This window comes from Gorilla gorilla, chromosome 1, assembly GCF_029281585.2.
Source record: "Gorilla gorilla gorilla isolate KB3781 chromosome 1, NHGRI_mGorGor1-v2.1_pri, whole genome shotgun sequence".
NCBI classification, from domain to species: domain Eukaryota; kingdom Metazoa; phylum Chordata; class Mammalia; order Primates; family Hominidae; genus Gorilla; species Gorilla gorilla.
In genome coordinates, this window is record NC_073224.2 from 97,319,885 (window position 1) to 97,344,152 (window position 24,268).

Below are 24,268 nucleotides of genomic sequence, written 5' to 3' on the forward strand. Positions count from 1 at the left end.
CAGTGAGCTGAGATCGAGCCACTGCACTCCAGCCTGGGCGACAGAGCGAGACTCTGTCTCAAAAAAAAAAAAAAAAAAAAAGAGAAGAAAAAGTACATTTTATTGTATCCGTATATTCATAGACTGAGGTTTATATCTGCTACCCAACTATATAAAAATTAAAGTTATCCATTTTTAGGGGCTTAATTTTTAGTTAAAGTACACAAGATTGCACAACAGAAGAAAAATAAGTGTGCAAATAAATGTATGTTAAGTATTGAATAAGTGAGACAAATTGTAAAAATCAATTAAAGCAAGCAATACCTAATAAAATAAAAATATTATTATGTTTGTACTGCCCACACGTTCTTTGTTTGACTCCATGGGAATCTGAAGAATTGCAAGACATAGTTTTATCTTCAAAATGGCACATGTATACCTATGTATCAAATCTGCACGTTGTGCACACGTACCCTAGAACTAAAGTATAATAAAAAAAGTTTACATCCTATGGGTTAAAAGCCTGTAAAAATGTGTCCTTCGAGCCCAGAATGATCATGTCAACTTCTTTTCCCTGTCTTTCACCTTTAACACGTAACAGAATAAACTCCTGGAAGCTGCTTGCTCTCTGCTACTCTCCTCTAGCTCAATGGATAGCACAAAGACTTGTATTTGTCAAATTTCCACTATTTTTCCCTAGCTTGAGGGGGAAAAAAAAGAAATAAAGGGCTACATGGTAAATTAGAAAAATAATGATAAACCTATTTAAATAAAACACTAAATTAAAGAAATGTCCCTACAATGATGCCTTGGTAGTTTGGTGATATAAAATATTGTTAATTTAATAAAGCAGTAATAATGACAGATTTTTAAAAAATTACTTGGCGAAATTTTAAAAATGGGAAATTTTACTGATCAATGAAATTTTAAAGTTACTTTTCACTGCTCTAGAATCTCTTTTAGGGGTAGAGCATTTGGCCCTTATAGGCTTAACTCTGTATGTGGATGTGGTTGATCTGCTCGAATGCTTGTTCTGAGGGTCTCCAACAAGGAAGAATTAACTTTCTATCCCAGAAAGGGAGGTCTTCCCTGGGAGTTGAAGTAATACTGTCCTTGGAGAGGTGTGGGCAGGAGATAGAAATAGAGAATTTCTATAAAAAGACATTCCTCTTAACTGCACGAAGTTGGCTGCATTATTGGAGAAATAATTCTATCCATTAGTGATATTTTGGAAAGAATAATGTCAGCCTGGACATTCCAGCTCCTATTTCATTTTTTAATACTAGGTTTTATTTGATAAAAGCCCCTTCAGAGCCTAAAATGACTGAACAGAGGAGTCAGATAGCTCGAATTTGTAAAATGTAAGAAAGAACTAAAGGGTGAAACTGCCTGTGGTGAGCAATGGGATTTTTAAGATACGGGATGAAATTGTCTTTGAATACGTGGCTGCATGCAAGGGAGGAGGAAGAAGCCAGAGAATAGGATAGTGGTCTTAGATTTCATTCTTTTTTTTCTAATTCACTGCAATTCTTTTCTAACATTTGTCTGATTTGGAGAGAAGGAACATTATGCCTCATATGTCAGTGCATGGTGTTTGTCTTGCTGAAGGCTGAGAATATGGAGTGGACTGAGAAGAAACTGTTCTTATTGACATCATTTTATCGTAGAAATGATGTAAGAGCAGCATTGATCTCTTTAGATGAACTAGGACCTGACTTTGCATTGTCTTTGTTTTTCAGCAGCACAGAGAGTTCAGAAACTAGGAGGTATGGGGAAGGCCCCAGCTACTAACATCATTAGGAATAAAGTTTTTGCTTTCTTTCATAGCTGGAAATCTCGCTCCTCTGGCTCAGAAAAATAAAGGGCTCTACCTCTCTTGAGAACCCTCAGCACCTAGGACAAGGAAAAACTTAGTGCTTCCAGTGGAGGGGGCTGGTGACATGAAGTCTACAAAGTTCCCAAGAGAGGACAAAACCTGAGAGCATCAGCACGTCTCATGCAAACTTCCTCTGCCCTTGGAAAAAACTCTGGGGGATCCAGGCAGGAGAAGAGATAAGCTGTGGCCCACATGGCTCCCTGGAGAGAAAGACAGCTCTTCTCTGGTTTACTGGGCTAACTGGAAGACAGCATTCCCAGAAAGGCTATTATGGAGCAGGATTGTAGCAACGGTGTTCTTTCCCCCAGCTAGTGGAGCTGAGCTTAATAATGCAGCTCAGCCTTCAGCACATGCAAAGATCCACCAAGAGAAAAAGAAGGGCCCTTCTAATGTTTGTACAGTCCGTAAATCAGTTCTCTGGTGGAGACAGCCTCACCCTTGTTCTTTTGGTGGTCTTTTCTTTTTTACCCGGTATCTTAACCAGGAACTGACTTGTCTTTGCTCACTTACCTTAACTTGAAATATTATCTTATATGTTCTTCCTGTGATGGAAGATTGATTTTTTTCCATCATTCTCTTCTCTAATACCTCTTCTTCATTATTTTCTATTGAATGCCAGCTCCTTTCCCTCTTCTCAAGAAGAGGGAAAAGACACATGTCATGACCATTTTCCCTATTGAAGGAAGCTGGCAGTTTTATAACATAACTCTCATTACATTCCTAAGACGGAGACTGGGATGGGTGTAGTGCAGTGGTCTTCAAACCTATTTTTTAAACATTCACAATTTTCTTTATAATTTTTTGAATTCATCTCTTAGTTACAAATTCATTTATTTGTAAGTTATACATAGTTGATTATACTAATCTGTGCATTTAAAAACACAAAAATAAAACATTTAAATAGTTGAGTTAAATTTGAAATATATAATATTAATTTTTTATCAAGTTTAGCTAGTCTCTTACATCACTATATATCATCAATGCAAAGTTCATCATTAATAATAGTGGAAGTAAATGTGTAATTGTTTCAGCTCACAGTGTAGCCAATAAAGAGATTGTTCTAGCAGGAAAAGTAATAGGACTTCCACTTTTTGGTTGTTTGCTTGTGCTTGCTTTATGAAGAGTCTCTTTAATTTGCAATTTCTCACAGGAATCTTTTTAAGTCCCTCATTCCTCTTATGATGGTTAATGTAATAAAAACTAGATGAGATCATCTGTAAACTTATGTAGACAGATACATGTACATTATTTTTGTCTTAATATTCAATATGCTGAAAGTGCATAATGTGTGAGGGTCCCTACTGTTAATGGCCCTGGGCCATAGATTCACACTCAGGAAAGCATGTGTACTGTATGTGAAATGAATCCATCTCAAATAGGCTCTGAGTGTATCATTGCCAATATGCACATTACATATCTGTAAACCTTATTTTTATTATGTTATAGATACAAATAAATAAAATGTTAAGTATTTTCTTCCCAGTCCAATGAATCATTTTGCACATTCATCAATGTGTGGACAGCCTATATTAAGAACCATCACTGGTTTAGTGAATGTGTAAGAGACTCTTAGTGATCCACCAATATCTCACTTGGAAACCCTAAAAACAACAGATGCCATATGATCACATTATATCCAATAGGTCAATGTAAATGGAAGAGATGTGGATCTACTAGCTTGTACACTTAAAGGGAAGAGGCTTGTTTTTTGTTTTTGCCCTTTGTGTTTACTGAGAAATTCTTAAGATGGATAGAGGTAAAGCCTTCACAAAAGGCCTTGTGATGAAATCCTCACATTGAGAATTTCTAGGGAAGGAAGTAGAAGGGAGTGACATCAGCAGGATGGCTGGTTAGTGCTGCCTAATGCTTGTCTCTGCACAAAAAAGGACGAAAACAATAAACAATCACATTTCAACTACAGTATCTGAAGGAGAGTGCTTGAGTAAAACAGGGGAATGACAGAGACCCTGTGAGGCATGGAGATTTGAGATGGCTGCATTAAAAAGGCAACAAAATACCCTGTCTTTGCCACCCCAGCTCCCCAATTAGGATCAGCTTAGAATCAGGATGGACTCTTCCTACTGGGAAAAAGTGAATGGGAGACCCCCAAGTGCTCCAATTAAAGCCATGGACACTTGCTGCAGTCTTTGCTGCTGGAGAACTCTGCAGTCTGCAAAGACCCCCAGACCAGTCAAGGAAACTGCCTGGAGTTCACATGGCCATATTACCTCAAAGAAGCAGCCCACATTATGCTCCCTCCTCCATGATCTAAGCTGCTACCCTAAAGTGCCATCTTAAGACTGAAGTCACTTCTCCAGTACTTCATGTTCCAGGGCCAGTAGCCACTGCATCTCCCCATCCCCAAGGTTCCACCACCACTACACCATGCCCATACATGGTAGTGAACTATTCCTAGTCAAGTAGCCATAGCCCCATACCCCTTAAGAATAAAGTGCCTAGGAGGCACTTCATCTTTTCCATCCCAGTGCCTGTAGCATGCCAACCTCATTTACTTGCAGTGTAGGCCCAGCAGTACAGCTGTAACTGTGGAACCCAGGCCCAGTTGATGCCCCACTGTCCAAAGAACAGATAGTCATGCCTAGGAAAGAGGCATTGCCTGACCCTGGTGAAGCAGCCTCATGTCCCTTTCCCCAGTAAAAAGGACATGCCCAACCCTGGTCCAGCTGACCTCAGGCACTGATAAAACAGACTGCTGTTTTTGCCTCCAGTAGGGAGGCTGGGAATGACCCCAGCAGAGCAGCCTCTATGCACCCATGCAGAATGGCCTGGTAACCCCACACCCGCTAGTGGGGTGGCTACACCCAATCTAGTGGAACAGCTGCACAAACTCCTGCAGCCTAGGCTTCTAAGGTATTTGAAGGCATGGTGACATTGACTACAGTTAAAGGAACTGCATGGAGACTATATTTCTGAGCCCACATGGAGCCAAAGCCAATGCACCCTATTCAAACAATACCCTAGGACACATCTGCAGGCAAAAATCTTTCCCTCTGGTAGCCACTGTATAAAATTGAAAGAAGTGACCATTCCACAAGATGCACAGATATCAACATAGGGACACAAAAAATACAAAAATGCAAAGAAACATGACATCACCAAGGGAATAGAAATCTGCAGTAACTGACCTCAAGCAATGGAAATTTACAAATTACCTGAAAAAAATGCAAAATAATGATCTTAAGAAAACTCAGGAAGATGTAAGAGAATACAGATAGAAAATACAATAAAATCAAGAAAATAAATCATGATTTGATGGAGAAACTCAACAAAGAGATAGTTATCATTTAAAAAAAAACTTAGAAATCTTGGAGTTGAGGTCTTCAGTAAATGAAATAAAAATACCCTTAAAAGCTTCAACAGCAGTCTAAGATCAAGCAGAAGAAAGAATATTGAACTTGAAGACCAGTCTCTTGAATAACCCAGTCAGGGGAAAAAAAGAAAAAAGAATGAAAAATAGCAAAAACAATCCAATGAGGCCTTTTGGACACCAACCATTAAATGAACAAATGTTTGCATTATGTGATTTTCATAGGAAGAAGAGATGGAGAAAGGCATAGAAAACTTATCGAATGAAATAATAGCTGAAAATGTCTCATGTTTTGGGAGAGATATGAATATGCAGATCCATGTAGCTTGAAGGATCCTAATTAGATTCAACTCAAAGAGATCCTCTCCAAGGTACATTATAATTAAACTATCAAAAGTCAAAGACAAAAAGAATTCTAAATGCATCAAGTCAATATGTAAGTGAACCATCATTAGACTATAAGCAGATTTTTCAGACGAAACCTTGCAGGCCAGGAGAGAATAGGATCATGAATAGGATGACCTACTCAAAGTGCTAAAAGAAAAAAATCATCATCTAAAAATACTATACTCAGCAAAGCTATCTTTCAAAAATGAAGACACAAAATTCCGGACAAGTAAAAGCTATGGAAATGTATCACTGCTTGTATTAGTCTGTTCTCATGCTGCTGATAAAGACATTACTTGAGACTGGGAAATTTCCAAAAGAAGGATGTTCAATGGACTTACAGTTCCACGTGTCTGGAGAGGCCTCACAATCATGGTGGAAGGCAAGGAGGAGCAACTCACATCTTACATGGATGGCAGCAGGCAAAGAGAGAGAGCTTGTGCAGGGAAACTCCCCCTTATAGTACCATCAGATCTTGTGAGACATATTCACTATCACGAATAAGTGATACTGCTGAAAAACCTGTCCCCATGATTCAATTACATCCCACTGGGTCCCTCCCACAAGACATGGGAATTTAAGATGATATTTGGGTGGGGACACAGGCAAACCATATTACTGCTATACTGACCTTACAACAAATGATTAAGGGAATGCTTTAACTGGAAGTGAAAGGACTTTAATTATTACCATTAAATCACAGAATATAAAACTCACTGAGAGAAAAGCTCATAATCAAATTCAGAATACTGCATTACTGTGATAGTGGTATGTAAATCTTTCAAATGTCTAGTATGAAGGTTAAAAATCATCTACAATTACCAAAACTAAATACACTGTTAAGAAATACACAACATAGAAAGATTTTAATTAAGGCAACAAAATGAAAAATTGTGGGGAAGAGGGTAAAAGTCTAGAATATTTGTATGTGACCAAAGCTAAGTTGTTATCAACTTATAATGGTATTTTATAGCTGTAATGTTTGATGTAAACCCAGAGTTATTTTAAAAATTACAGCAGATACACGTATGAGAAAGAGAAAGGAAACAAAACATCACTAAAGAAATCACTAAACCACAAAGGTAAACAACAAGAGAGGGAGAACAAAAGATCTATAAAATAACCAGAAAATAACTAGCAGAATGACAGTAGTAAGTTCTTACCTATCAGTAATAACCTTGAATGTAAATTGATTAAGTTATCCAATTAAATGATATAGAGTGAGTGAATTGATAAAAAAGAAAAAAAGACCAATTTAGATGCTGCCTGCAAATGAGTCATTTTACCTGTGAGACACACATACACTGAAAGTAAAGGGATGAAAAAGGATATTCTATGGAAATGGGATAAGTGATATTTCATGCAAATGAAAGCCAAAAGAGAGCAAAAGTAGCTATACTTAGATAAACTAGACATTAAGTTAAAAAAGTAAAAAAGATGCAAAGATGGTTATAAAGGTGTCAATTCAACTAGGGGACATGACAACTATAAATTTATATGCATCTGACACTTGGATACTCAAATATATAATGCACATGTTATAAATCTAATTAGAGAGATAAACTGTAACATTTAATAATAGTAGGGGACTTAAGCACCCCATGCTTAGCAATGGACAGATCATTTAGAAAGAAAATCAGTAAAGAAACATTGGATTTCAAATGGACTCTATATAAAATGAATCTAAGAAACTTTTACAGAATATTCCACCCAACAGCTATAAAATCCAGTCTTCATCAGCACATGGAATGTCCTCCAGGACAGATCACATGTTAGGCCATAAAACAAGTATCAAAAAAATGTAAAAATATCTTAATCATATCAAGTATCTTTTCTGACCACAGTGGGATAAAATCTGAAATTAATAACAGGAGGAATCTTGAAAACAATCAATGTATACAAAAATTAAACAATACAGTCCTGAATAACAAATGGGTCAATTAAGAAATTAAAAAGGAAATTAAAACTTTCTTCAAACAATGAAAATGAAAATACAACATACCAAAATCTATTAGATACAGCAAAGTCAGTTATTTGAGGAAAACTTATAGCAATAAATGCATACACCAAAAATTTGAAAGATATCAAATAAACCACGTAATGTTGCACCTGAGGAATTAGAAAAACAAGAACAAACTAAACCCAAAAATATTAAAGGAAAGAAATAATAAATTACACTATAAAATTACAAAAGATCAATAAAACCAAGAGTTTTTAAATGATAAACAAAACAGACATACATTTAGCCAGACCAATCAAGAAAAAGAGAGAAGATTAAAATAAATACAGTTAAAGATGAAAAAGTAGACATCACAACTGACATCAAAGAAATACAAAGGATTGTTAGAGATTATTATAAACAACTATATGCCTATAAATTGGAAAACCATTAACAGAAATTGATAAATTCCTAGACACATACAACCTACTAAAGTTGAATCATGAAGAAATAAAAATTCTGGGGGAGGAGCCAAGATGGCCGAATAGGAACAGCTCCGGTCTACAGCTCCCAGCGTGAGCGACGCAGAAGATGGGTGATTTCTGCATTTCCATCTGAGGTACCGGGTTCATCTCACTAGGGAGTGCCAGACAGTGGGCGCAGGCCAGTGGGTGCGCGCACCGTGCGCGAGCCGAAGCAGGGGGAGGCATTGCCTCACCTGGGAAGCGCAAGGGGTCAGGGAGTTCCCTTTCCGAGTCAAAGAAAGGGGTGACGGACGCACCTGGAAAATCGGGTCACTCCCACCCGAATATTGCGCTTTTCAGACCGGCTTAAAAAACGGCGCACCACGAGACTATATCCCACACCTGACTCGGAGGGTCCTACGCCCACGGAGTCTCGCTGACTGCTAGCACAGCAGTCTGAGATCAAACTGCAAGGCGGCAGCGAGGCTGGGGGAGGGGCGCCCGCCATTGCCCAGGCTTGCTTAGGTAAACAAAGCAGCCGGGAAGCTCGAACTGGGTGGAGCCCACCACAGCTCAAGGAGGCTTGCCTGCCTCTGTAGGCTCCACCTCTGGGGGCAGGGCACAGACAAACAAAAAGACAGCAGTAACCTCTGCAGACTTAAATGTCCCTGTCTGACAGCTTTGAAGAGAGCAGTGGTTCTCCCAGCACGCAGCTGGAGATCTGAGAACCGGCAGACTGCCTCCTCAAGTGGGTCCCTGACCCCTGACCCCCGAACAGCCTAACTGGGAGGCACCCCCCAGCAGGGGCACACTGACACCTCACACAGCAGGGTATTCCAACAGACCTGCAGCTGAGGGTCCTGTCTGTTAGAAGGAAAACTAACAAACAGAAAGGACATCCACGCTGAAAACCCATCTGTACATCACCATCATCAAAGACCAAAAGTAGATAAAACCACAAAGATGGGGAAAAAACAGAACAGAAAAACTGGAAACTCTAAAACGCAGAGCACCTCTCCTCCTCCAAAGGAACGCAGTCCCTCACCAGCAACGGAACAAAGCTGGATGGAGAATGATTTTGACGAGCTGAGAGAAGAAGGCTTCAGACGATCAAATTACTCTGAGCTACGGGAGGACATTCAAACCAAAGGCAAAGAAGTTGAAAACTTTGAAAAAAATTTAGAAGAATGTATAACTAGAATAACCAATACAGAGAAGTGCTTAAAGGAGCTGATGGAGCTGAAAACCAAGGCTCGAGAACTACGTGAAGAATGCAGAAGCCTCAGGAGCCAATGCGATCAACTGGAAGAAAGGGTATCAGCAATGGAAGATGAAATGAATGAAATGAAGCGAGAAGGGAAGTTTAGAGAAAAAAGAATAAAAAGAAATGAACACAGCCTCCAAGAAATATGGGACTATGTGAAAAGACCAAATCTACGTCTGATTGGTGTAGCTGAAAGTGATGCGGAGAATGGAACCAAGTTGGAAAACACTCTGCAGGATATTATCCAGGAGAACTTCCCCAATCTAGCAAGGCAGGCCAACATTCAGATTCAGGAAATACAGAGAACGCCACAAAGATACTCCTCGAGAAGAGCAACTCCAAGACACATAATTGTCAGATTCACCAAAGTTGAAATGAAGGAAAAAATGTTAAGGGCAGCCAGAGAGAAAGGTCGGGTTACCCTCAAAGGGAAGCCCATCAGACTAACAGCGGATTTCTCGGCAGAAACCCTACAAGCCAGAAGAGAGTGGGGGCCAATATTCAACATTCTTAAAGAAAAGAATTTTCAACCCAGAATTTCATATCCAGCCAAACTAAGCTTCATAAGTGAAGGAGGAATAAAATACTTTACAGACAAGCAAATGCTGAGAGATTTTGTCACCACCAGGCCTGCCCTAAAAGAGCTCCTGAAGGAAGCGCTAAACATGGAAAGGAACAACCAGTACCAGCCGCTGCAAAATCATGCCAAAATGTAAAGACCATCGAGACTAGGAAGAAACTGCATCAACTAATGAGCAAAATAACCAGCTAACATCATAATGACAGGATCAAATTCACACATAACAATATTAACTTTAAATGTAAATGGACTAAATTCTCCAATTAAAAGACACAGACTGGCAAGTTGGATAAAGAGTCAAGACCCATCAGTGTGCTGTATTCAGGAAACCCATCTCACGTGCAGAGACACACATAGGCTCAAAATAAAAGGATGGAGGAAGATCTACCAAGCAAATGGAAAACAAAAAAAGGCAGGGGTTGCAATCCTAGTCTCTGACAAAACAGACTTTAAACTAACAAAGATCAAAAGAGACAAAGAAGGCCGTTACATAATGGTAAAGGGATCAATTCAACAAGAGGAGCTAACTATCCTAAATATATATGCACCCAATACAGGAGCACCCAGATTCATAAAGCAAGTCCTGAGTGACCTACGAAGAGACTAAGACTCCCACACATTAATAATGGGAGACTTTAACACCCCACTGTCAACATTAGACAGATCAACGAGACAGAAAGTCAACAAGGATACCCAGGAATTGAACTCAGCTCTGCACCAAGTGGACCTAATAGACATCTACAGAACTCTCCACCCCAAATCAACAGAATATACATTTTTTTCAGCACCACACCACACCTATTCCAAAATTGACCACATAGTTGGAAGTAAAGCTCTCCTCAGCAAATGTAAAAGAACAGAAATTATAACAAACTATCTCTCAGACCACAGTGCAATCAAACTAGAACTCAGGATTAAAAATCTCACTGAAAGCCGCTCAACTACATGGAAACTGAACAACCTGCTCCTGAATGACTACTGGGTACATAACGAAATGAAGGCAGAAATAAAGATGTTCTTTGAAACCAACGAGAACAAAGACACAACATACCAGAATCTCTGGGATGCATTCAAAGCAGTGTGTAGAGGGAAACTTATAGCACTAAATGCCCACAAGAGAAAGCAGGAAAGATCCAAAATTGACACCCTAACATCACAATTAAAAGAACTAGAAAAGCAAGAGCAAACACATTCAAAAGCTAGCAGAAGGCAAGAAATAACTAAAATCAGAGCAGAACTGAAGGAAATAGAGACACAAAAAACCCTTCAAAAAATCAATGAATCCAGGAGCTGGTTTATTGAAAGGATCAACAAAATTGATAGACCGCTAGCAAGACTAATAAAGAAAAAAAGAGAGAAGAATCAAATAGACACAATAAAAAATGATAAAGGGGTATCACCACCGATCCCACAGAAATACAAACTACCATCAGAGAATACTACAAACACCTCTACACAAATAAACTAGAAAATCTAGAAGAAATGGATACATTCCTCGACACATACACTCTCCCAAGACTAAACCAGGAAGAAGTTGAATCTCTGAATAGACCAATAACAGGACCTGAAATTGTGGCAATAATCAATAGTTTACCAACCAAAAAGAGTCCAGGACCAGATGGATTCACATCTGAATTCTACCAGAGGTACAAGGAGGAACTGGTACCATTCCTTCTGAAACTATTCCAATCAATAGAAAAAGAGGGAATCCTCCCTAACTCATTTTATGAGGCCAGCATCATTCTGATACCAAAGCCGGGCAGAGACACAACCAAAAAAGAGAATTTTAGACCAATATCCTTGATGAACATTGATGCAAAAATCCTCAATAAAATACTGGCAAACCGAATCCAGCAGCACATCAAAAAGCTTATCCACCATGATCAAGTGGGCTTCATCCCTGGGATGCAAGGCTGGTTCAATATACGCAAATCAATAAATGTAATCCAGCATATAAACAGAGCCAAAGACAAAAACCACATGATTATCTCAATAGATGCAGAAAAAGCCTTTGACAAAATTCAACAACCCTTCATGCTAAAAACTCTCAATAAATTAGGTATTGATGGGACGTATTTCAAAATAATAAGAGCTATCTATGACAAACCCACAGCCAATATCATACTGAATGGGCAAAAACTGGAAGCATTCCCTTTGAAAACTGGCACAAGACAGGGATGCCCTCTCTCACCGCTCCTATTCAACATATTGTTGGAAGTTCTGGCCAGGGCAATCAGGCAGGAGAAGGAAATAAAGGGTATTCAATTAGGAAAAGAGGAAGTCAAATTGTCCCTGTTTGCAGACGACATGATTGTTTATCTAGAAAACCCCATTGTCTCAGCCCAAAATCTCCTTAAGCTGATAAGCAACTTCAGCAAAGTCTCAGGATACAAAATCAATGTACAAAAATCACAAGCATTCTTATACACCAACAACAGACAAACAGAGAGCCAAATCATGAGTGAACTTCCATTCACAATTGCTTCAAAGAGAATAAAATACCTAGGAATCCAACTTACAAGGGATGTGAAGGACCTCTTCAGGAGAACTACAAACCACTGCTCAAGGAGATAAAAGAGGATACAAACAAATGGAAGAACATTCCATGCTCATGGGTAGGAAGAATCAATATCGTGAAAATGGCCATACTGCCCAAGGTAATTTACAGATTCAATGCCATCCCCATCAAGCTACCAATGACTTTCTTCACAGAATTGGAAAAAACTACTTTAAAGTTCATATGGAACCAAAAAAGAGCCCGCACTGCCAAGTCAATCCTAAGCCAAAAGAACAAAGCTGGAGGCATCACACTACCTGACTTCAAACTATACTACAAGGCTACAGTAACAAAAACAGCATGGGACTGGTACCAAAACAGAGATATAGATCAATGGAACAGAACAGAGCCCTCAGAAATAACGCCACATACCTACAACTATCTGATCTTTGACAAACCTGAGAAAAACAAGCAATGGGGAAAGGATTCCCTATTTAATAAATGGTGCTGGGAAAACTGGCTAGCCATATGTAGAAAGCTGAAACTGGATCCCTTCCTTACACCTTATACAAAAATCAATTCAAGATGGATTAAAGATTTAAATGTTAGACCTAAAACCATAAAAACCCTAGAAGAAAACCTAGGCATTACCATTCAAGACATAGGCGTGGGCAAGGACTTCATGTCCAAAACACCAAAAGCAATGGCAACAAAAGACAAAATTGACAAATGGGATCTAATTAAACTAAAGAGCTTCTGCACAGCAAAAGAAACTACCATCAGAGTGAACAGGCAACCTACAACATGGGAGAAAATTTTCGCAACCTACTCATCTGACAAAGGGCTAATATCCAGAATCTACAATGAACTCAAACAAATTTACAAGAAAAAAACAAACAACCCCATCAAAAAGTGGGCGAAGGACATGAACAGACACTTCTCAAAAGAAGACATTTATGCAGCCAAAAAACACATGAAAAAATGCTCACCATCACTGGCCATCAGAGAAATGCAAATCAAAACCACAATGAGATACCATCTCACACCAGTTAGAATGGCAATCATTAAAAAGTCAGGAAACAACAGGTTCTGGAGAGGATATGGAGAAATAGGAACACTTTTACACTGTTGGTGGGACTGTAAACTAGTTCAACCATTGTGGGAGTCAGTGTGGCGATTCCTCAGGGATCTAGAACTAGAAATCCCATTTGACCCAGCCATCCCATCACTGGGTATATACCCAAAGGACTATAAATCATGCTGCTATAAAGACACATGCACACGTATGTTTATTGCGGCATTATTCACAATAGCAAAGACTTGGAACCAACCCAAATGTCCAACAATGATAGACTGGATTAAGAAAATGTGGCACATATACACCATGGAATACTATGCAACCATAAAAAATGATGAGTTCATGTCCTTTGTAGGGACATGGATGAAATTGGAAACCATCATTCTCAGTAAACTATCGCAAGAACAAAAAACCAAACACCGCATGTTCTCACTCATAGGTGGGAATTGAACAATGAGATCACATGGACACAGGAAGGGGAATATCACACTCTGGGGACTGTTGTGGGGTGGGGGGAGGGGGGAGGGATAGCATTGGGAGATATACCTAATGCTAGATGACGAGTTAGTGGGTGCAGCGCACCAGCATGGCACATGTATACATATGTAACTAACCTGCACAATGTGCACATGTACCCTAAAACTTAAAGTATAATAAAAAAAAAAAAAGAATGCAGAGATAAAAAAAAAAAGAAATAAAAATTCTGAACAGATCAATAACGAGTAAGAAGATTGATTCAGAAATAAAAGGTTTCCCACCAAAGAAAAGTCCAGGACCTGATGATTTCAGTGCTAAATTCTACCAAACAGTTAAAGAAGAACCAATACAAATACTTTTCAAACTATTCTAAAATATTAAAGAAAATACAAAATTTATTGTATAGGACCAGCATCCCTTGTTACCAAAACCAGACAAAGACACAACAGCAACAAAAAAGGAAAACTACAGGCAAATTTCTCTGATGAACATACATACAAAAATTCTCCACAAAATACTAGCAGATTGAATTCAACAACACATTAAAAAGATCATTCACTATACTCAAGTGGAATTCATTTCAGGCATGCAAGGATGATTCAACACACACAAATCAATAAACATGATGCATGATATTAACAGAATCAAGGAGAAGAACTGTCGCTTTAGTGGATACAGAAAAAACATTTGATAAAATTCAACATCCTTTCATGATAAAAACTCTCAGTAACTTAGATATAAAAGGAACATATCTCAACACAATAAAGGCTATATATGACAAATCCACATTAACACCATACTAAATTAGGAAAAGTTGAAAGCTTTCCCCCTAAAATCTAGAATAGGAAATAATACTAGCTTTTGCTACTCCTATTCACCTTAGTACTGGAAGTCTTAGCCAGAGCAATTAGGGAAAAGAAAGGAAAAAAAAAAAGGCATACAAATTGGAAAGGAGGACGTCAAATTATTCCTGTTTCCAGCGGACATGATTTTATATGTAGAAAACACTAGAGACTCTACCAAAAATCTGCTAGAACTAATACACAAATTCAATACAGTTTCAGAATAAAAAATCAGTATACAAAATCAGTAGCATTTCTGTACACCAATAATGAATAATCTAAAAAAGAAATCAAGAAAGCAATCCCATTTACAATAGCTACAAAAAATAAAATACCTTGGAATAAATTTAATCAAGATGGTGAAAGAATGCCACAATGAAAACTATAAAACAGAGGTGAAAGAAATTGGAGAGATAACAACTAAGTGGAAAGATATTGTGTGTGTATGGATTGGAAAAATCAATATTGTTAAAATGTCCATAGTATTCCAAGTGATTTACAGAGTCAATGCAATTCTTATCAAGGGAATTGAACAATGAGAACACATGTACACAGGAAGGGGAACATCACACACCGGGGACTGTTGTGGAGTGGGGGCAGGGGGAAGAGATAGCATTAGGAGATATACCTAATGCTAAATGACGAGTTAATGGGTGCAGCACACCAACATGGCAAATGTATACATATGTAACAAAACTGCACGTTGTGCACATGTACCCTAAAACTTAAAGTATAATAATAATAAAATTTAAAAAAAAGAAAAAAGTAAAAAAAAAAAATACCAATAACATTCTTTGCAGCCATAAAAAAGAAACCTATTTAAAATTTGTATGGGGGGACAGGCCAAGATGGCTGAAGAGAAACAGCTCCTGTCTGCAGCTTCCAGCAAGACCAACCCAGAAGACAGGTGATTTCTGCATTTCCAACGAGGTACCCAGTTCATCTCACTGGGACTGGTTAGGCAGTGGGTGCAGCCCACAGAGAGCAAGCAGAAACAGGATGGGGTGTTGCTTCACCTGGGAAGTGCGAGGAGCCAGGGGACCTCCCTCCCTCCAGCCAAGGGAAGCAGTAAGGGACTGTGCTACCCACCCCGAGAACTACTATGCTTTTCAGATTTTTGCAATCTACAGAGTAGGAGAGTCTCTCCTGAGCCTACACTACCAGGGTCCTGGTGAGAGGTGACAGCGTGCTGGCAGTCCTCACAGCCCTCGCTCGCTCGCTCTTGGCGCCTCCTCTGCCTGGGCTCCCACTTTGGCAGCACTTGAGGAGCCCTTCAGCCCACCGCTGCACTATGGGAGCCCCTTTCTGGGCCAGCCAAGGCCGGAGCTGGCTCCCTCAGCTTGCAGGGAGGTGTGGAGGGAGAGGCGCTGGGAACCAGGGGTGCAGGTGGCGCTTGCGGGCCAGCTGGAGTTCCGAGTGGGCGTGGGCTTGGCGGGCCCTGCACTCGGAGCAGCTGGCCGGCCCTGCCGGCCCCGAGGGGCTTAGCACCCGGGCCAGCGGCTGTGGAGGGTGTACTGGGTCCCCCAGCAGTGCCAGCCCACCGGTGCTGCGCTTGATTTCTCGCCGGGCCTTAGCTGCCTTCCCGTGGGGCAGGGCTCGGGACCTGCAGCCCGCCATACCTAAGCCTCCCACCCCCTCCATGGGCTCCTGTGCTGCCCGAGCCTCCCCGATGAGTGCGCCCCCCTGCTCCATGGCGCCCAGTCCCATCGACCACCCAAGGGCTGAGGAGTGCGGGTGCACCGCGGGGAACTGGCAGGCAGCTCCATCTGCAGCCCAGGTGCGGGATCCACTGGGTGAAGCCAGCTGAGCTCCTGAGTCTGGTGAGGATGTGGGGAACCTTTGTGTCTAGCTCAGGGATTGTAAATACACCAATCAGCACCCTGTGTCTAGCTCAGGGTTTGTGAATGCACCAATGGACACTCCATATCTAGCTACTCTGGTGGGGCCTTGGAGAACCTTTATGTCTAGCTCAGGGATTGTAAATACACCAATCAGCACTCTGTATCTAGCTCAAGGTTTGTAAATACACCAATCAGCACCCTGTCTCTAGCTCAGGGTTTGTGAATGCACCAATGGACACTCTGTATCTAGCTACTCTGGTGGGGACTTGGAGAACCTTTGCGTCTAGCTCAGGGATTGTAAATGCACCAATCAGCACCCTGTCAAAACAAACCACTGGGCTCTACCAATCAGCAGGATGTGGGTGGGGCCAGATAAGAGAATAAAAGCAGGCTGCCGCAGCCAGCAGTGGCAACCCGCTGGGGTCCCCTTACACACTGTGGAAGCTTTGTTCTTTTGCTCTTTGCAATAAATCTTGCTACTGCTCACTCTTTGGGTCCACACTGCTTTTATGAGCTCTAACACTCACCGTGAAGGTCTGCAGCTTCACGCCTGAAGCCAGCGAGACCACGAACCTACCAGAAGGAAGAAACTCCAAACACATCCGAACATCAGAAGGAACAAACTCCAGACGTGCCACCTTAAGAGCTGTAACACTCACCGTGAGGGTCCATGGCTTCATTCTTGAAGTCAGTGAGACCAAGAACCCACCAATTCCGGACACACTGGGTTTCAAGCACAAAACTTGGGCAGGTGTTTGGGCAGGCACCAAGCTAGCTGCTAGAGTGTCCATGCTAGCCATGCCCAGAGTCCAGAGCAGTTCATAGCATCAGAGGCCTTACTGTCCTCTCTCCTCAGCTATATTCTCCAGAAATTCCTAGTTCACTACCATATACCTTAAGCTTAGGTAGTCCTTGGCACTTGGGTGACAAAAGCCATCAGGTCATTTTAGGGAAGTGGCTTAGATGTCTTTCATAGAGCACATGGAAGATAAAAGTGATTTGTAACGTTGTGCTTGGGACTTGGCATGGAATTTCACCTGTTTGTGCTAATACCTTCCCTGACAGCCTCACCAGTGTGAAGCTGAGAGAAAAATCATTCCAGGGACTTGGACCCACAATGGCCACACAGAGATGAACTCGGGGCTTAGGATAGAATAGATCACTCTCAGTTGGCGTTCCGATAGGATTGCTGTATGGCACAAAAATTCCAGGAGCATGATTCACAGTGAATATAGTAGCAGCTATAGGAGTGATTAATAGCAAAGATGTTGGAGCCAGACTGTCTGGGTTTGTGTCCTGGCTCAGCTTCTTATAACCGTGTGATTTTGGGCAAGCTTTTAAACTTTCTGTACCCCAGTTTCCTCAAGTGCAGGAATGGTATTAGTGTCTACTTTGTAGAGCCGTTATGATGACTAAATAAATTAATATAAATAACTGTTTAGAAGAGTACACCGTGAGCATAATATAAGTGTTTCTCTTCTGACATGCTGAGGCTGTGTCCTTCACCTAGTTGGCCTGTGGCTCCATCTGGGATAGAGTGGGGGTGAGGAAAATGCTAATAAATGTTATAGAAGAGATGAAAGAAGGAAGACCCAGACAATACTTGGCTTCTGACACAATGAGATGATGCAATAGGTAAATAACTTTACAAGCTAGATTACTGTGCTATGAAATAATTTGCTAAATTATTTTAGAAGCACTCCATTCCTCCCATACATAGCTTACCTATCAACAATTGGCCCTGAGGAAAAGTAAATTCTAAAGTTTTCCTATAGTGTAGAGAAGAAGGTATTTCTACCTTTGGTAGCTATTCCATGAGGATTGATTCTTTATATACAAAACAGATAAAAATAAGGGAAGTCTAAGAAGGCCCTGCTCCCTTTCCACTGAGGGACAAGAAGATCAGTGTGAGGGAGGAGAGTCTTATATTCAAAATGTGGGTCTTCAGCTCGGACTGGGTGAAGGGAACATTTGAGAAGTAAAGGCAATGTTAAGAACAGACAGCTCCTGACTCAGATCTGATTTTGAATTCCAGATATCTGATGTGCAGGAGCCTGCAGTCCAAAACAAGGCAGCTCAACCTCGATAAGAGAGAAGGCATACGTGACAGTTCCAAGACACTCTCAGCGGTTTTAGGTAAGGACAATAGATCAAGAGATATGGGACTTCTGGGAAACTTGTGGCAAGGAAAGTAAACAACACAACTGAGGCTGGAGAAGAGGAGAGAATTGCCAAGCCAAGGGTTCTGCAGGAAGATGTGGTAAACACCCAAAGCTGGGAGTCCACCTTGGCTCAGGAAGATATGGATGATGTCATGGAAGAATAACCCAAGCCAGAAGAGTGGATCATCTGTTCACCAGCCACAGACTACAGTGTGTGTGTGTGTGTGTGTGTGCATGCACATATATATACACACATATGTATATACATATATGCATGTGTATATACATATAAGTGTGTGTATATGTGTGTATCTTTTTGCCCAGATAAACCAGAAGACAGGTGGTCCAAGGAAGCAACTATCACCCTGTCTTTATCTATCTATGTATATATCTATCAAGAAAGAGAGATTTATTTTAGGAATGGGGCTTATATGATTGGAGAGGCTGGAAAGTTCAAAATCTGCAGGGTAAGGCAGCAGGCTGGAGACCCAGGGAGGAGTTGCAGTTTGAGTCTAAAGGTGGATTGCTGGCAGAATCCCTTCCTCTTCAGGGAAGTCAGTCTCTTTTTATTAAAGCGTTCAACTTATTGGATGAGGCCACGCACATTATAAAGGATAATCTGCTTTACTCAAAGTCTACTGATTTAAATGTTAGTCTGATCTTAAAAATACCTTAACGAAGGGCCGGGCATGGTGGCTCATGCCTGTAATCCCAGCACTTTGAGAGGCCGAGGTGGGCGGATCAGCTGAGGTCAAGAGTTCAAGACCAGTCTAGCCAACTTGCTGAAACCCTGTCTTTACTAAATATAAAAAAATTAGCTCGGCATGGTGGTGGGCACCTGTAGTCCCAGATACTCAGCAGGCTGAGGCAGGAGAATCGCTTGAATCTGGGAGGTGGACATTGCAGTGAGCTGAGGCTGCACCACTGCACTCCAGCCTGGGTATAGAGTGAGACTCCATCTCAAAAAAAAAAAAAAAAAAGAAAGAAAACCTTCACGAAAATATCTAGACTAGAATAATATTTGATGAAACATCTGAGTATCATGGCCTAGTTAAGTTGACATATCAAATTAATCATTACAGAATTACAACCAGCAGGAGGACAATAGTAGAGATCTGGAGACCGGTGGGTACACGCAGAGACAGGGAGACTTTTTCCTCTTTTCTCCACCTATGAAGCATCACCCACACACCCTTCTCACTACTACCCGATATTGATACAGAACCAAGCTCATTCTGCCCATCATGCAGACAGCAAATTACTGAAATGATGAGTTTTGCAGTAGAGAAAGATTTATTCATAGGGAAACCCAGAGAGGAGACAGGAGAACAGCTCTCAAATCGGCTTCCCTGAAGATAAGGCTGGCTCAGGGATATTCATGGGGTAAAGAAGCGAGGTGGTCTAAAGCATGAAGAAAAGTGATTGGCAGTAGGGATAAATGAGGTAACTGATGATGTGCACAAGTGTAGTTGGTGTTCATGGCTCCTTATAGGATGCATGTTCAGAAAATGGTGGTGTTATCACGATTTGAGAGAAGAATTTTTGGCTCTTTGACATCAAAAGCTCGCCTCTTGAGCATTTGTGCAGGCCCAGTTGAAAGGTCAGTGGTCTTAACTGGTTTAAGTTGGACAAAAGCTGACCCCCAAGTTCCTGAAAACAACTTAAGCAATTGTTACCATGGTGACATATACATCAGAGGCATTATCTCTAAGGGAGCTCATGAAGGTTAAGTTATAGTGTTTAGCAGTGTGGCGTTCAGCTACATGGGTTAAAAAAAATCAACAAAAAGCAAGTGACTAAAAAGATTAGCCCTTGGTTTCAACAAGATCTTGGGAAGAGAGAAAAGGGTGGGAAAGGTTACCTGAGAGACTGTGTTTTTCTCCAAATGAGAGGCTACTATCTAAATGAACTATAGAAATTACTGCATAGGACTAAGACTAAACTATGTAATACACTTGTTTATTCCTGTTAACCAATGACTAGAGACCTGGCAGGAAGCAAATCAGCTATAGACAATAAAGAATTTGTATTTTCTCTGCGAATCTGAACTTGTAGTATGAGTGAATTTAGTGACCACTCAATAGGACTTGAATCAACAGTTCAAGCTTCTCTCTTCTTTTCTGTATCCCTAAAAATTATCAGGTTTTGATATCCGGTAGCATTCAACATTGCCTGCATCATTCATCTTGTCTTCAGCAGAAGTGTTCCTGACAAAGCTGGTCCCCCAAAAGATAGAGTCTTTCCTTGTTTCCTGTCATGAAGCCAATACACAAAACTAAAAGTGAGCATCAAGCAGAGCAAACTTTATTCGATGGCCATAGAATTCAGATGTGGGGGCATGGCTCACAAATCAATTTCTCCACTAGTGAAGGGTGAGAGGGCTAAAATATAATATTTCTTCAATGAATGTTTCTTTAATGACATTACAAGTAAGGGGAGAAATATTCATGTGTTTTCCAAAAATGGGCCGTGAACTCCCTGGAACCAGAGTTCTCCCTTCCTTTTTGTCGTTTTATGGCTTCTGGTCATTGCCATGGCGATTGTCAACAGTCACAGCACTGATGGGAGTGTCATTTAGCATGGAAATGAGATTATAATGAAACCTGAGGTTTTTTTTGAAGTTGATCTCTCTTGGTTATAACCAGTTTCAGCTGGTCTGGCTATAAAGGAAAATTTTTATTGCAGGTATTCTTTTTCTTAAAGATCAGCAAAGCTAGGGCAGAGTAGAAATTCAGCTATGTCACATAGGCATTACGCTGGGTAACAGAAGGATATCAGTCCAGAGTTCCACTGTAGCCATTGGGAGCCATCTCTACCATATCTATCTTCCCATTTCAGAAAGAATCTAACTTTCTCTTAACAGGTTGTGTTAGATGACTTAGTTATATAAACAACATCCCCAGGGGCTATCATCAGAAAGATGAATGGGTGGTGCAGAGGTGATTTTTTTCAGTGCTTTGAAACTACTTTGTATGATTATATAATGGTGGATATATGTCTCTGTAAACTTGTCAAAACCCATAGTCTGTACAACACACAAAGAGGATGCTAATGAGAATTTTAGACTTTGGTTGATAATGATGTATCAATGTTGGTTCATGGATTGTAACTGGTGCTGGATATTGATGGTTGGGGAGGCTGTATGTGGGAGTGGGGAGAGGGTATGTGAGAACTTTCTGTACTTTCTGCTCAACTTTGTTGTGAACCTACAACTGTTCTAAAAAATAAAGTCTATTCAACTAAATTTTAAAATTCAAAAAACAAAATAAAATAAAATAAAATATCCATCCTCTCTTGTCTTCTTCAGCAAATCTTGTGGATACTGAAAGAATAGCCAGTGTCCCAAAACACATTAGAAGATTCTCAGCATCTAATCAGGGAAGTGCAAGTCAAACGGTATTGGGATATCATTTTTGCCTTAAGTTACAGAAGTTTAGAACTCTTCAGCCCTTCCAAGAATATGGAGAAATGGGGATTCATATATTGGTGATATCACTGTGAAAGGCTACAAATATTTTAAAGTTACTTGGAACACTGTTATAAAATTTAAAAAAATACCCATTGACTCATAAATCACTAAGGTCTAACAACCTAATAGGTCCCAGTGTGTAAAAATATATTTAAAAGAATGATTGTCACACTATATTTTAATTGTAAATATGTAAAACAACCATTAACAGGAGAATGGTTGAATAAATTATACTCCATATTTACTATGGAATATTATGCAGCTACATAAAATGAGTTAAACCTGTGTGTATTAATCTGAAGTGACAGTTATAGCATATTCTAAGTGAAAAAATGCATATTGCAGAGTAATGCATGTGGTTTAGTCTTGGTAAACATAAAGAAACAAAGGGAAATAGGTATCTTTATATTTGTTAATGCAGAAAGATAAGGGGTAAAAGGATAGAGAATAAACCGTTAACACTGATTACTTTGGGAATGAGGAAAAGTGAAGAGACTGTTGACTTTCTTTATATGCTGACAGTTGTTTTATTGTTCAAACAAGTAGGTACTGCTTTTGTAGCTTGAAAGCAAAATTCAATAAATTGTAGAGGGAATGAATACAACAAAAGAGATGCTGTGGATGGTATGGCCTCAGGGTCAAACATCTATAGTCCATCAGACTTTTTACATTGCCAAGAGTGACTGCCTCTTAGTACAGCTCCTGTGCATTACTGTACTAAGAAATTCGTCTCTTTTCTGTGCTTTGAGGGATGTTATAAAAATATAAACCTTCTGCACTCTGTGCAAGGTACATGACTTGCTGCAGGATGAGAAGTCTATTAGTCAAGGTTCAGTAAGTAGGTGAAGAGAAAGATCTCTTCTCCCACCCCATCCCATCCCCGTCCTGTTCCTAAATTGGTATGCATCCAGCTTAAGAAGAATGTAAGGGGTAATGGGTCATGCCCCCAAAAAGGAGTTAAAGGGATGAGAAAATTTTCCTACTTAAAAAGGTTCTAGCATTCTATAGCACTGTAGGATGACTGAAGTTAGCAATAATATATTATGTAGTTTCAAATAGCTAGAAGGATATTGAATGTACCCAACACAAGGAAATGATAAATGTTTGAGATGATGCATATGCTAATTACCCTCTATATATGTATCACAACATCACTATATACTCCACAATGTGTACAATTATTACATGCCAATTATAGTTATTTTAAAAAAATAAAAAAGTATGTCTAGTCTAACATCAAAGCTCAAACATAATGTATTAACCATCTACTTATGCATAACAAATTACTTCAAAACTTACCAGCTCACCTTTCTGTGACCATGTGTTCTCATTGTTCAATTTCCACCTATGAGTGAGAACACGTGGTGTTTGGTTTTTTGTCCTTGTGATAGTTTGCTGAGAATGATGACCTGCACATTGTGCACATGTACCCTAAAACTTAAAGTATAATTTAAAACAAAAAACTTACCAGCTCATACAGTTTCTGTGGGTCAGGACACTGGGAGTGACTTTGCTGGTTGGTTCTGGATCAGAGCCTCTCATGGGTCAAGGTATTTTCTTGGGCTCATCAGAAGACTCAACTGGGGCTGGAGGACCAGCATTCAAGGGGGTCACTCACATGGCTAGTGAGTTAGAGCTGGTTGTTGTCGAAAGACCTTAAATTCTCTCATGTGTGCCCTCTTTCAGGGCTGCTTAGTGTCCTTAGAGATAGGACAGTTGGCGTCTCCCAGAGCTACTGATCCTAGGAAGAAAGCAAGGATACTGCCACAGTGCCTTTTATGACCTAGCCTCAGAAGTCACATGCAGTCCCTATTGTACATTCTACTCCATTAGTGGCAAGTCACTAAGCAAAGGTCACACTCAGGGAGAGAGGAGTTAGGCTCCATTATTTGAAGCGAAGAGTATGTGAGAGTGTGTAAACATTAAGCTACGACCACCACACAATACTCATTGGTACCCTGCTGTTTTCTAGCTTTCAGGAATTCCTAAAAATTTCAGGTCCACTGAAGACATTCTTTTTCTCCAGAGGTTTGTGAAGTACTTTCTTAATAGTTTTTCTTTAACTTCATTGAGCTGTGGTGATCT

The 24,268-nt window shown here is 40.2% G+C and overlaps 1 long non-coding RNA gene across 1 annotated transcript in view; it reads right to left on the minus strand.

Moving 5' to 3' along the window:
* LOC129527058 (uncharacterized) overlaps positions 1 to 23,910 on the minus strand; it is a 39,225-nt gene extending 15,315 nt beyond the window's left edge. The window contains exon 1 of the long non-coding RNA XR_008671914.2: positions 23,652 to 23,910. This is a non-coding gene — a long non-coding RNA (uncharacterized lncRNA). The remainder of the gene's footprint in view (positions 1 to 23,651) is intronic.
* Positions 23,911 to 24,268: the final 358 nt, after the last annotated feature.